The sequence below is a fragment of the Equus asinus genome, chromosome X (assembly GCF_041296235.1).
Source record: "Equus asinus isolate D_3611 breed Donkey chromosome X, EquAss-T2T_v2, whole genome shotgun sequence".
NCBI lineage: Eukaryota > Metazoa > Chordata > Mammalia > Perissodactyla > Equidae > Equus > Equus asinus.
The window spans coordinates 105,581,585-105,594,248 of record NC_091820.1 but is presented as its reverse complement, the minus strand read 5'-3'; the positions used below and the strand labels follow the sequence as shown (position 1 = coordinate 105,594,248).

Sequence of the window (12,664 nt, the reverse complement as noted above, 5' to 3'; positions counted from 1 at the left end):
TTTAGAAATTGGTTCCATGTTCAAATAAGTTGGGAAACAACTGATTAATGTTAAATAGATGTCTTCATTACAGCGTTTTGTCAGAGCTTTTAACATACTAATATATTGCATGCTTTTCTAAGAAGGGAATATAATATGCAGCATTTCTCAAACTTATATGACCATGGAGACTTTTTTCCCCAGAACTAACGGAATTAAGGTTCTATAGAAAATTGTTTGTAGAAAAATTAGACTACAATATAATTTGCATTGTGAAGGAGGTGAGGGTGGTGAATGACGTAGCTAGAAACAGAGACTGGGGTCAGATTTTCAAGTATCTTAAATAACTTTCTAAGGATATTAGATTTGTTTTTTCCATAGGCAATAGAGAAACAGCAAATATTTTATAAAAAGGAGTTATATAATCAGACCTATAAAAAGATACATCAAGCAGCAAAATAAAGGATGGATTCAAGGGAACAGTGTCTGGAACCAAGGATACAAGTTGAGACATTACTGCAATGGGAAATAAGACGAGGGCCTAGATTAATAGTAATGACAGAAATATTTGTATTGACTTAATTGAATGGTGATTTATTTGAAAGCTAACACTATGTTAAATTTCTTACACCCCCTCCCCCAACCACAGGATCTAGCACAACGCTGAGAATGTCAGAAGTGTCTATTTTTTTTTTAAATGCATGTTCATTAAATATCTTCTGAGAAGTAACTGAGCGTGACAACTCTGGGCACCTGGGGAACACTGGGCAGGAAAGAAATTATTCTTTAAATCACGACTTATAAGTACAAACTTCATCTTTCAGGTGGTTATTCTCAAACTGCTGTAGGACCCAGCCTCCAAGCCAGGCCTAGTGACCTCCACCTCCTAGTATTCCCACTCCTGTATAATCTCCAACTGTACCAAGGTTCACCTGGGTGACCAACAGAACATAGCAGAAATGATGGTTATGTCACTCCTGAAATTAGGTTTTAAAATCTATCTTGGTCATTCGTACTCTTTCTCTCTTGGACCAGTCACTTTGGAGGAAGCTGGCTGGCATAGCATGAACAGCCTGATAGAGAGGCCTACATGGCGAGGAACTGAAGCTTCGGCCAACAGCCAGGTGATTAAGCTTGGAAGTGGAATCCACACAAATGGTGAGCATAAAAAGCCTAGAGTTCCTAGGCTAATATCAATAAAATACATTTTAAAACAAAATGTACTGTTAAGGATGATAATATTATTAGCATAAAAATAAAAGAGTCAATTCAATAGGACATAACAACCATAAGTGTGCATTCACCCAATAACAAAGCTTCAAAATGCATGAAGCGAAAATGATAAAATTAAAGGGAAAAACAGACAATTCCTCAATCATAGTTGGGGATTTTAACAGCTCTTTCTCAGAAATTGATAGAACAATCAGAAAAAAATCAGCAAAACTTAGATCCGAAAAAAACTACCAATTATTTCAATTTATTTGATATTTATAGAACACAAACACAAATGGCAGAATACATGTTTGTTTCATGTACACATAGTACCTTTCCATACTTATTTGGTCAATTGATATTTGACAAATGTGTTAAGATCATTTCATGGAGAAAAGATAGTCTTTTCAATAAATGATGTCAGGGGCCGGCCCAGTGGCCCAGAGTTTAAGTTCGCACGTTCTGCTTCAGCAGCCTGGGGTTCGCCGGTTCAGATCTCGGGTGCAGACATGGCACCACTTGGCAAGCCATGCTGTGGTAGGCGTCCCTCATATAAAGTAGAGGAAGATGGGCACAGATGTTAGCTCAGGGCCAGCCTTCCTCAGCAAAAAGAAGAGGATTGGCAGCAGTTAGCTCAGGGCTAATCTTCCTGAAAAAAACAATTAAAAAAAAATAAATGATGTCAGAACAACTATATAACTGTAGAGAAAAAAAATGAACCTTGACTCTTATTGTACACCAAATACAAAGATTAACTCAAAATGGATAATATATCTAAATTTAAGAGCTAAACATGTCAAACTCCTAGCAGAAAACATAGAAGGAAATTTTTGAGATATTAGGTTAGATAAAATTTCTTAAATAGGACACCGAAAACACAAAGTATAAAAGAAAAAAAATGATGAAATGGAGTCCGTCAAGATTAAGAAAGCTTTCTCTTTGAAACATAACTAAGAAAACAAAAAAAAAATGTAAGCCACAGCCTGGGACTAAATATTTGTAAAACATATATCTGACAAGGGGCTCTTGTATCAAGAATATATAAAGAACTCTTACAATACAACAAAAAGACAACCCAATTTAAAAATAGGCAAAAGATTTCAATAGACATTTCTCCAAAGAGGATATACAGATGACCAATGAATACATAAAAAATGCTCAGCACTATTAGTCATTAGAGAAATACAAATCAAAGCTTCAATGAGGGGCTGACCCTGTGGCCCAGTGGTTAAGTTCACATGCTTTGCTTCCCTGGCCCAGGGTTTCACTGGTTTGGATCCTTGGCGCAGACCTAGCACCACTCATCAAGCCATGCTGAGGTGGTGTCCCACATAGCAGAGCCAGAAGGACCTGCAACTAGAATATACTACTGTGTACTGGGGTGCTTTGGGAAGAATAAGAAAAAAAATAAAGAGAAGATTGGCAACAGGTGTTAACACAGGTGCCGATCTTTAAAAAAAAAAAACTACAATGAGATACCACTATGCACCCATGAGTATTGCTATAATCAAAGGGACAAACAATATCAAGTGCTGGTGAGGATATGGAGCATTACTGGTGAGAATGTAAAATGGTGTATCCATGTTGGAAAACAGTATGGTATTTTCTCAAAAGGTAAAGCACAGAGTTACTATATGACTTAGCAATTTCACTCCTAAGTATTTACCCAAAAAAAGGGGAAAACTAAATCCGCATAAAAAATATATATGTGAATGTTCAAATAGCATTATTTGTAATGTTCTAACATAACCATAAACCAAAGTCCATTCATATATGATTAAAAAAATAAACTGTGGTATACCCATAAATTGGAATACTATTTATCAATAAAAATGAGTGAACTATTAATACATACAACAACATGGATAAATCTCAGAAACATTATGGCAAGTCTATAGTTCTCAACCAGGAACAATTTTGCCCACCCCCCAGGGAATAATTGGCAATATCTGGAGACATTTTTGATTGTCACAACTGGGGAGTGCTACTGGCGTCTAGCAGACAGAGTTCAGGAATGCTGTTCAACATCCTAAAAAGCACAAGATAGTCCTCCACAACAAAGATCTATGCAACCCAAATGTCAATAGTGTCAAGGTTGAGAAACTCTATGCTAAATGAAAAAAGTCAAACATAAAATATTGCATACACTTATCCCTCTGTCTCCACAGCTAATTGGTTCCAGGACTCCCTGCAGATACCAAAATCTTCAGATGCTCAAGTCTTTCATATAAAATGGCATAGTATTTGTACATAACCCACGCACATCCTCCCATATACTTGAAATCATCTCTACATTACTTACAATACCTAATACGATGTAAATGCTATGTAAATAGTTGTTATACTGTATTGTTTTGGGAATAATGAAAAGAAAAAAAAGTCTGTACGTGTTCAATACGGACGGAACCATCGTAGGCCTTTTGATCCTTGGTTGTAACCCATGGATATGGAGGTCCGACTGTACTGTATGATTTCAGTTGTATGAAATTCTAGAAAAGGCAAAACCATAGTGACATAAAACAGATAAATGGTTGCCTGGGGCCAGGGATGGGGAGAAGGGGTCTAGTTAAAGGGACATGAGGAAACTTTTTACATTGATGGACCATTCTATATATGGATTGTGGTAGTGTTTACACACTTGTATACAATTACCAAAATTCATCAAAATGTGCACTTAAAATTGATTATAAAAATACTGCATGCATATTAGTCGCACTTTAAATGTAAAAGTATCATAATGGGGAAAAAAGCATTGAAAGACATGGTAAAGGAACTCCAAAGATGAGCTTTGTCAACCTCACCTATATGATTGAGGAGAACCGACCTCAAACTGCATTGACACTTCCAGGTCACTGAGCTGTGATTCAGTAGAACATCACACCAGTGTACCTTGGTATCTTGAAAAGAAAGAGTTAAATCAGTTTCCTACTGGGTTCTACAAGGGACAGTGAATAATAAAGAGGTTTTATACTCTTCTAGCTTTTTTTAGTTCTTCAAAGAATATTTCCATTAACAGCAAATCTTGTTCAAGATTATTCCACCAAGTGAGAAGTTCTGAGAGATTATTCCCTATGGCAGATAGAGTACTACACATAGCACTTTTTTGAATTGTTATAACGTTTACCATAGAGTTTCCTTGATAAATGAGTGAAACCTTTCCTGGAGCTCCTGAGATGAACTTATTCCTTTGAAATTCTGGGAACATTGGAGCTGTCTTTAATAACAGAGGCTTACATTTCCTCAATGGCCACAAAAGAAACATCTATTACGCTTCCTTAACAAATGCTGCTTTGACTGTGAGAAGTAAAGAAGGTAGAATTACAGTTGATGAAATCTGATCAACAGGAATTGAGTTACTTCTCCTTCTGGGGTTAAACCAGAATTTTTCTTTCATTTTGAGTCTTGCTGAGACCGGTACATAGGAATAGCCCTTTACCTCTGCCACCCTGAAAAAAGTTATTTCTCCCATATGTCTCATTAAACCCTTGGCAAAAATCATCTTAGAAGTTATAAAAATCATTACATTCAGCTATGTGTAGAAAATTTCTTATGAAGGCAGAGAAACACATAGCCAGGTTGACTCCAGAGTCCCTGGAGGCTCCAGAGTTCTGTGTGAATCCTGGTAATGCTACCACAACTATTAAGAAAAGGAAAGATAAGAAGATGCAGAAAGCTCTTTTCCAATGTTTCAAACTCTGAAAAATAAGCATCTTTAATGCTGACTTAGAAAATTACTTAGATTTATCATATTCATCCAAGTGAAAGCCTTTCAGTGCTAACAACCTATTCTTGCATATCCCTCAGAGGCTTTGGGGCTTCCATATAACCACTCTGGGATGACGCCACAGCTAGGAATGCTATCAGGTAGGCCAAGATGGCCAGACTAACAACACGGAGCCGGCTTTTAGAAGTTGACTCATAATCGTATTTTAGCACTAGTTTAAGTCACACTAAACTGGTAAACTAATTATTTTTTTAAGCCAAATAAAAAAATACTAATATCTTGGCTTTTATGTTGACTTTCTAGAAATCCACACTGACTTAACCAGTAAATTTCCAGTAAGACCTTCCCTACGTGCCAGGGCTGGGAAAAATCATACTAGGTTGAGTTGCCCCACCTTCTCCACTCCCTCCACCTCCATCTCCTGTCTTTCTCTGTCTGCTTAGTATACAAAGCATCGTTGGAGGAAGCAGTAAAAGAGCTTATAGCTAGAATATGGAAGGGGGCTTGCTATGGAATAGTAGAAAATATGAGTTTGAGGGAAGAGGATTCAGGATTATTCAAAAATAGAATACTTTCAAAATATTATTACTCAGAAACTAGGTTATATATGAATGTCTATTATGCATCAAATTGCCTAGTTACTGTTAAAAATATCTCGCTATGGAGAAAGTATAGGGATTGCCTACATCATCATATATTATGTAGTTTCTGAGCAATAAATATTCAGTTGTTTTTGAATTACACTGTTCTGATACCTTGAGTAGCTCCAACTAGCCCAACCTTGCAATAGCAAAAGTGAATGCAGCCCTGGAATATTCTCCTTTCATGTGACTTCAATGCATTATATCTACCAGGAGTGAAAAAGGAGGAAAAGTGTTTGGAGAATCAAACAATCTTTTAGATGTCTAGATGAACCATTTTTTTGTTTGTCATCCATATCCTCTACTCACACTCTCTGCCCTTTGAACAATCATGCTCCTGAAACACCATGAACACGTTACTCTACTCCTTTGTCAACGGTCCATATCCAAGTATGAGCAACTCTCTCTCCCATTCTATTTCTTATTCATTCATATTCATTCTCTCCTTCTCTCGCTCTTTTTCCTTTGTTTCTCTCCATAATTCTCATCATCCTCTAGATCTTCTTCCCTCAGGCCCTTGCTCTCAAGTAGGCAGAATACACAGAACACATGGAGCTAATCTTAATGGGTATTTATGAGTTGATAGGCCAGGTAACCTAATGCATTTTAACACTATTCAAGAACCAGCCCCTCTTTCTATCTGAGAAATCCTTTCCTTGTCAGAATGATTCCAAAGCACAGTTTCCTTTTAGAAATTTACTTCAATTTATCCTATCCATTCTCAAATCTGCCAACAAAAATTCAGCATCCTCAAGATATTTGTGTGAGCATAGGAACATAAAGCAAACTTATCTCCAGATGTGACTGCAACACCATGAGAGATTCCAATTCTGTCTCATCAATCTACAGATGGAGTGAGCACATTCACTTTCTACGTAACCCTACAGTCTACTCTTCAAACCAAAATGAGGTTGCTGCATATATGCACTCAAATTATATTTTTCCAGTGAGAAAATAATCCCCTTAATTGCACAAAAAAATGACACTCAATGAAAAGGAGAACTCAGCTACTTGGAAAGAATGTTGTAAAGCAAAAACTCAAAAACAAGAAGAAAAAGCCCATTTGGAAATGATGTTTTGATATTGAGTCCATTAGCTGTCAATTCTCATTTATGCTCATGCCAGATCTGAGAAGCTCATAGAAGAGATACAGAAAGCTGATTTAAGTCCTTAACGTTCATACTACTGCAGGGCTTTGGGTTTTCCTTTTAATGTGAAATAATTATAGCAGTCCATTCTTAAAACTGTGCCACTTATTTTGGCACCTAATCATATACATCTCATATTGCTATTTAACTGTTCAATGTGGTTTGTTCACTTTTTGTGCTTATATATTTATGTTATACGGATAAGACTTTGTCCCCATGTAGTCCATAAATCCCTGGTGGGCCTGTTCAATAAATAATCACTGAGCTGACCTGACTTGAATTGGGGGAACAATAACATAGATAATCCCCAGCTCATCCCTATTTGGCATTTTGATATGTATTTGTATTTCCATTTCAATAAGGATTTGTCTGAGATATTAGGACTTTGCATAATGTCAGATAATGAAGTCACACTGGGAAGAGGTGATTTTAAAGAAAATGGAAAGCAACACAGTTTGTATTCCTGCTGAGGACTGAAGCAAGGCACCAAGCCCAGACTTAGGGGCTTTTGCCGATTACAGGTTGAATGACTCACATCTTCCCCAGGGAAAGGAAGAATGAATCACAAGCCTGTTTTAACAGACCTCTTCTGACCACTGAGCACGGATGGGGGATTGCGTTGGGGGGGGGGGCGGCAAGGAGGTAGGGGAAGTGGTACCCACATCCTGAAAGTTCTCTCCTTGTCAATTCCCCCTGAGCAGCGTGCTGAATTAGAAAAAGGGAGAGTTAAAATAAATTATGATAATATCAACAAAGGAATTGGAAAAAAAACCGAGCTTGGCTTTGTTCCCTGTTCCAATCACTTAGGGGAGAATTTAAAGATTTGCTTCTGATAAGCCTTAATGCAATAACTGGGAGTTAACTCTTTCACTGATTCCACACCCATCCATCACGTGCCACACACAGACAAGCAAATCCTTCCTGAAAACCACTGCTAGATTAATCTTCTTAAGGCTTTGCTTTCAGCATGTCACTCCCCTGCAAGGACATCCATTGCCTGTAGGATCAAGTCAAAACTAATCAACCTGGCATTCCAGGTCTTCTATCAATTGGCTTCACCTTACCGATTCATGCAAACCCCCCACTAATCCCCAACATGATTCCTGGCCCCACTTCTGTCAAACTGGCTGCCTTACAATCACCTACCACATTCCTGTCTCCATTCCTTCACTCATTCTTCTTTCTTATATCTAAAATGTTTTCTTTCCTTTCTCTCCACCATTCAAAACCCCAAATTTCCTTCTTTCAAAGCTCTAAGTTCAAGACTCATCTTCTCCATAAGAGCTGCCCAGTCTAACCCTGTCCCTTAGTGACCATGGAAATGCCTGCAGCATGAATACGGATCTGTACCAAACGACTTCCACATATCTTAGTGTCCTCAAACATAAGACTAGCTTCCATAATTAGATTTTAGGCAAAGGACAAAGGATCTTTCTGTCATCACCAACAGCACTTAACACAGTACTTGAGATATATATGTATCTCAGTATTGATAATCAATAAGTAGAAGCCTGTGATCTTTTAAGTAAATTTAGGATTAATTTGACATGGAAATTTAGGCTTATTAAAACTTCCTTTCTGGGGCTGGCCCCGTGGCCGAGTGGTTAAGTTCGCGCGCTCCGCTGCAGGCGGCCCAGTGTTTTGTTGGTTCGAATCCTGGGCGCGGAGATGGCACTGCTCATCAAACCACGCTGAGGCAGCGTCCCACATGCCACAACTAGAAGGACCCACAACGAAGAATATACAACTATGTACTGGGGGGCTTTGGTGAGAAAAAGGAAAAATAAAATCTTTAAAAAAAAAATGATGTCTCAAAGTAAGCACTGTGTCCTAGAGCTTATTTAAAAAAAAAAAAAAAAAAAAAAAACTTCCTTTCTCTATACAGCTATTTAGCCAATTTTAAATGCCCAAATCCCTTCACTTGCTTCATTTTTCTAAATTGAACTCATTTTCATTATGCTTCCTTTTAAAAAAGAACCTGTTCTTTATGTTCTATTTTAAAGTTCTGTTTTTTAGTACAGCACTCAGGGCATGAACAACCACCAGGCCTTAAATGTTCCAATTGAGGTATTGCAATTTAATCTTCACACATCTGTAGCTCAGAACCTAGACTGATGAAAGAGGAAGATCTATCTCAAAAGGAGGCCTCAAGGAAAAGATTCTGTTCTTTAGAATTGAGTTTCACAGGGAGAATCACTTTCTCTCCCACCTGGATATAAGCTCTCCTTGGACCCTGGAGGATATTTCGTGACTCAAAACACATGGACTTTTTTTCTCTTATGTATTATTCTTTGCTTAGATAGGTAAAGAACAGCTGCTACAATTCCTTTTTTTAAGCAAGTATTATCTCTTCTGGGTATTTGGAATTCTACTTGGGAGGAGTGATTATTTTACATTCTTGAAAACCAAACCCATTCATTTTCTTGTCCCTTTTAGAGTACTGCAGGAAGAATTTAAAATCTGCTAGGGTAATGAGATGATATGGCAGAAACCATGATGGTATGATTTTTAAGAGCAGGAAAACTTTCTAGAAACTCTTCAGTTTAAGTCTGATCTACTTGCCCATGCCAAAATTCTACTAGCCAATGCATTGTCCTCTCTGGGCATCCTCCTATAAAAGTTAAGTGTTCCTGAGAGCAATAACAAATGAGTCATGTACACTATAGTTTATACTGGTTTATCAAATCCCTGTTTACTGATAACTAGCTGTGCATTATGGGAATAGAATTTATAATGGTGTATTCTCTCAAGTACCCACTCTGGAAATCTCAGAATCAACTTGGATTAGCTATATTAGTCTTATCTTCCACATCTCCAAATACACTCACATTATTTGCAATCATTCAAACAAACCATGTATTCTTTTAAAATCATGTGACTCTGTGCCTTTGCCCATGGTATTTCCTCCACCATAGATTCCCTTTTATACCATCATAGCTTTTTGCATGGCCCAGCTCATGTGCCACATCCTTCCAGAAACTATCTCTGCATATTTTGCCTAGTAATATGCCTCATTCATCCTTTGTCTATCAGTTCAAATTTTACCTCTTCTATGAAGCATTCTCTGACTTTTCCAGGCAGCTGTAGGCACTCTTTTCCCATAGGCTCTCACACCCTACCTTGAATTACACCCTAGCATATCATTATTGAAAGTATCTTACTATGTGCCTGTCCTCATAAGACTGTGAGTTCCTCAATGGCATGAGCTGGACCTTATTCATCTTTGTTTCCCAGGCTATTTTTCCCCAAATATTCATTATTTGCTGAATGAATAAATCACAGGATTAGTCTAAATAGAAAATTAAACAGGATCCAAATTCACTTCTACAGGTATCAGATGCTTACTTCATCTTAAACCATAAAGACTACCTAACTACAAGCATGCACTTTATCAGGGTAAAGAAGCAGAGAAGTTAGCTGTGTGTGGAAACATCAAATTAAAAAGTTAGTATCCTGTTACACCGAAAGTGAGTTGCTAAATACATTTCTCCTCTTTGACTTTTAAAGTCATTCCAAGTCATCCTTCTTTACCTTAACTTTCAGAGTTAAACAAAAGAGCCAGATGGAAAGCAGTGATTGTAAGATCAAACTCATTCACTTAGACATTGATTATTTATTAAATGTCTACCATGAACAAATTTACAATAATGAGCAAAACAGACATAGTCCCTCTCTATCCTCATGAAACTTACCGTCTAGTGGGGAGAAAGGCAATAAATTAGAGATAGATAATACTAGCTTATAATAAGTTTATAAAGAATAATGCATCAGGATGAGAGGATAATAAGTAATGGTGTAAACATATAGCTATTTTGGATAGAAAGGCATTTTTGAGATGATATTTGAGAAAAATCTAAAGGTAGAGAGGAAGTAACGCCGCTATCAGGAGGAAGAGGGAGAGGGTCAGCAAGTGCAAAATCCCTAGCTGGAGGAGGAACTTCTGGCAACCTAGCAACAGCAAAGAAGCCAAAGAGGCTTGAATGCAGTGAGCTGGGGGTAGCCTGGTAAGAGATAAGATCAGAGGAGTAGCAGGGATCCAGATCACATGGAATCTTGTAGGTCCTAGTAAGGTCTTTGGACTTCATTCTAGGAATGATAAAAAGTCATTTGAGAGTTTTGAGCGTGGTAATTACATGATTTAATTTATATATTTTTAAAAAGCATCTTAGTCAGTTCAGGCTGCCTTAACAAAATACCATACACTGGGTGGCTTAAACAACAGGAATTTATTTCACACAGTTCTGGAGACTGGAAATCCCAGATCAAGGCGCCAGCAGGGTCTAGTGAGAGTTATCTCCTTATATTTCAGACAGCTGCCTTCTTGCTGTATCTTCACATGGCCTTTCTTCCACACATGTGGGTACAGAGAGAGAGGAACCAAGTTCTCTGGTGTCTCATCTTATAAGGGCACTAATCTCATTATATGGGCCCCATCCTCATGATCTCATCTAAGCCTAACTACCTCCCAAAGTCTTCATCTTCAAATACCAGGGGTTACGGCTTCAAAATAGGAATTTTAGAGGAACACAATTGATTTAACAGCAGAAAGCCTAATCTTGACGTTGTGTGGAAAATTGACTATCGGGGGACAAGAGTGGACACAGGAGAACTAGCCCGAAATCTATTGCAATAATCTATAATCTATAAGAGAGGTGACAGTGGCTTGGACATGGGTAGAAGTGTTGGTAGTGCTGAAAGGTAGTAATATTTTAGATATATTTTGAAGGTAGACCTCACAGGATTTGCTAATAGGCTGTACGTGAGTTATGAGGAGAAACAGTCAAGAATGACTTCAAAGATTCTGCCCTGCACGACTGATGAATGGTGGTTCCACATACTACAATGGGAAACACTGAAAAAAGTTAGTTTGGGTGGGAGGGGGCGGAATCAGGAGCTCGATTTTGAGCATGATAGGTTTAAGCTGCCAAGTAGGCAGTGGAAAATATCAATCTGGAGCTCATGGAACAGATCTATGATGACAATATAAATTTGGGAGCCATTAGTGTGCAGATATTTAAGGCCAAAGGATGATATCACCTATGGAAAAAATGTAAATAGAGAAAAGATAGAACTAAGGAATGAGCTCTGGGGCACTCCAACATTTTAGGGGGTGGAAGTAGAGAAGGAGAATCTAGAAAATAAGACAAATGGGACGGCTAATGAAGTAACAGAAAAAAGACCCAGAATAATGTAGTTTATTGGAAGACAAGCAAATAAAGGATATTAACTTGGAAAGAGTGGTCATCTGTATCAATGCTGCTGAGAGGTCAAGTGAATGACAGCTGAAAATTGACCATTGGAGTTGAAAACATAAGCCTCATGCCCTTAATCAATAACAATTGTCAAAATGTAAATGAACTTGACGAGCAGTAGCCACCTTCAGAGAGAATTTAAATGGAGTTAGGATAAAAATGCAGGTTAGATACAAAAGAGAATTTTATCCAGACAATAGTTTATGGAACATTAAACATTAACACTGCAAGGTTGTCTCAAAAGTCTTCTTTGGAAATGTATAAAACACGATGGGTAATGATTCAGGGCTGCTGCTGGGAGAATTATTCAAAGGTATTCCTGCAGGGAGGTGTAGGCTAGATTGTCTATAGATCATTTTCAGCTTTCGGGAACCTTTACCATCCTTCATGTAAATCAATGGTTTTTACAGAGCTGCCAATTAAGACACAGATCTCTTTGTGCATGGAAATGTTCATGAGGCTTTCATCACATTTTTCAAAAAGGGGAGGTTTATTAAAAGCAAATGAAAGATTGGACAGTGGTGTGTAGATAGGAGAGAACTAATGTAAATACTGAGAAGAATATTCCTGGTAATTGCTCATAATGAGAAGATGCCCAGTGAGAAGTGACTACTTGTGACTGTTACCAATGGTAAATGCATTTGCAATTACTTGGTTCAGGGATGATAGCAGAGTTGACAAAATTTTGCAATGAAAATCGAAAGATCT

The 12,664-nt window shown here is 37.8% G+C and overlaps 1 long non-coding RNA gene across 1 annotated transcript in view; it reads right to left on the bottom strand.

Moving 5' to 3' along the window:
• Window positions 1–1,493: 1,493 nt before the first annotated feature.
• Window positions 1,494–12,664, bottom strand: part of LOC123282737 (uncharacterized) — a 185,654-nt gene continuing 174,483 nt past the window's right edge. The window contains exon 3 of the long non-coding RNA XR_011499941.1: window positions 1,494–1,840. This is a non-coding gene — a long non-coding RNA (uncharacterized lncRNA). The remainder of the gene's footprint in view (window positions 1,841–12,664) is intronic.